The 2,245-nt window shown below is 32.1% G+C and overlaps 1 long non-coding RNA gene across 1 annotated transcript in view; it reads left to right on the forward strand.

The window, feature by feature from the left end:
- Window positions 1–1,071: 1,071 nt before the first annotated feature.
- LOC137626619 (uncharacterized) overlaps window positions 1,072–2,245 on the forward strand; it is a 1,763-nt gene continuing 589 nt past the window's right edge. Inside the window, exons 1-2 of the long non-coding RNA XR_011041069.1 lie at window positions 1,072–1,182; window positions 1,858–2,076. This is a non-coding gene — a long non-coding RNA (uncharacterized lncRNA). The remainder of the gene's footprint in view (window positions 1,183–1,857; window positions 2,077–2,245) is intronic.

The raw sequence follows: 2,245 nt of genomic DNA on the forward strand, positions 1-2,245 counted from the left end.
AGGCCAAACCACATATTATGTGTATATAGTATGAAAAGTAATGGGCCAAGAACACTACCCTGTGGAACACCGGATATTACATGCCTAAACTCACTATGGTGCCCGTCAGCAACAACTCTTTTAGATCTATTACTTAAAAAATCAATAATAATGCTAAGAAACGACCCACCCACTCCCAACTATTCAGTTTGAAAACAAGGGCCTGATGATTAACACGATCAAAGGCAGCACTAAAATCAAGGCCAATCATACGAACTTCTTGACCACAATCAAGGGATTTCTGTTCAGAATTGGAGATTGTAAGAAGGGCATCATATTCTCCAAGGCCTTTACGAAAACCAAATTGCAAACTAGGGAGTAGATTATTACCTTCAGCAAACCTATTAAGACGTTTTGTCAGAAGACGTTCAAAAACTTTAGATAATATGGGAGTTATGGAAATTGGGCAGTAATCAGTGGGAATTGAGCTACCACAAACACATTTACATAGAAGAGTAACATTACCGATTCTCCAACAAGTGCTAAAAGCTCCTCTTCTTGCTAACTTGCGCAAAATAACAGATAAATTTGGAGCTAGGAGATCTGCTGTCTTTATACAAAACAGAGGAAGAATACCATTTGGGTCAACACCTCCATAAGCATCAAGGTCCAGCAACAGAGCCTTAATCTCACGAGATCGAAAAGCTACTCTCTCTCTCTCTCTCTCTCTCTCTCTATATATATATATATATATATAAATATACACATATATATATATATATATACTGTATATATATATTTATATATATATATATATATATATGTATATATATATATATATATATGTATACATATATGTATATGTATATATATATATATATATATGTATACATATATGTATATGTATATATATATATATATATATACTGTGTATATATATATATATATATATGTATATATATATATGTATATATATATATTTATACTTATATATATATAAATACATTTATATGTATATATATATATATATATATATATATAATTTCAGATTTTTCACCATTTACATTTGTTAGAACAATTTGCCTTCTATTTTTTCCAGGACCATTACCCGTCATGGACCTTGTGGCGACTGAGAGCGAGGTGACACGGGAGGTCACCCGGACCTGGAAGGATGATGAAATCTCCATCCAAGACCGTTACAAGGTCAGAGAGGAAAATGATATTTTCTCTAAAAATATTTTAAAATTGTTTAATCAATTTTTGTTTTGCCATTCACAAACAGTTTGCTTTAATTCCTTTGTTGTTGTTGTTTTTTTTTTTTTAAACAAATGATAAAAAATATCAGGGTTAGCTAATTGATCAGGGAATGTGGTGTTTCTGCCTCGTGCATTTCGTGAATTCTAAAAGTTTCGTATATCTGTAATCTCTTCTCTGCTTTAGGCCATTTTAATAATTTTCCCAAAATCACGATAATAAATCCATTAATTCAAGGTAGTTTGTGCTTTGGTGAACCGAAGATTGGAGCCCATGTTCTATGTCTATGTGTTTCATGGTTGCAGCTTGGTTCATAATTGAAATTGTTGTGAAAAAGTAAAGGTATAAAGATTTTTATGTTCAGTATTTCAATTATTTTTTCCTAAGGTAGTTGGCTTTATCTTAAAAGGAGTTTTGTACCTGATTGCATACAGGCAGCAGACTGTGTAAGCATATCCTTGCACATTATCTCTACGTGTTTAGAAATATTTTTTGACTACAAAATTCTATAAATGTAGGAAACACATTTTAGAAAGTCATACAAAATGAAATATTAGTAATAAAAGTACACTTATAATGCTTTAACACGCCAAGACTGTCGTACTATTCTGATATATTTTACAGATCTTCTACCAAGAAGTTGAAACCTTCAACGGAGACTCAAGAACTAAAGTTGTCCAAGACAAAATAGATGTGAACGAACTTTCTCCCGGTAGGAATTACTCCTTGTCTGTGTCAGCCATTTGGAACCAGTAATTATTGCCTCCAGTAATTATTGATTTGAGATTACAAAGGCATCTTCCTATTAACTGGGAGGTTTTCAGATTTCACTGCAGCCAGTAGGTATATGGATTTGATGTTCCAGATATTTTTGTCCCTCACTGGTTAGTATTCAACATAATTACAATGCTCATAGTTTAAACTCGCAATGAATGTTATGTTGAAGCGGCGGACATAAATCTCTCTTTTTATATATGAAAGATCCGTTTTAATGTTCGTACTGCTTTTAAAA

Source organism: Palaemon carinicauda, chromosome 34, assembly GCF_036898095.1.
Source record: "Palaemon carinicauda isolate YSFRI2023 chromosome 34, ASM3689809v2, whole genome shotgun sequence".
NCBI lineage: Eukaryota > Metazoa > Arthropoda > Malacostraca > Decapoda > Palaemonidae > Palaemon > Palaemon carinicauda.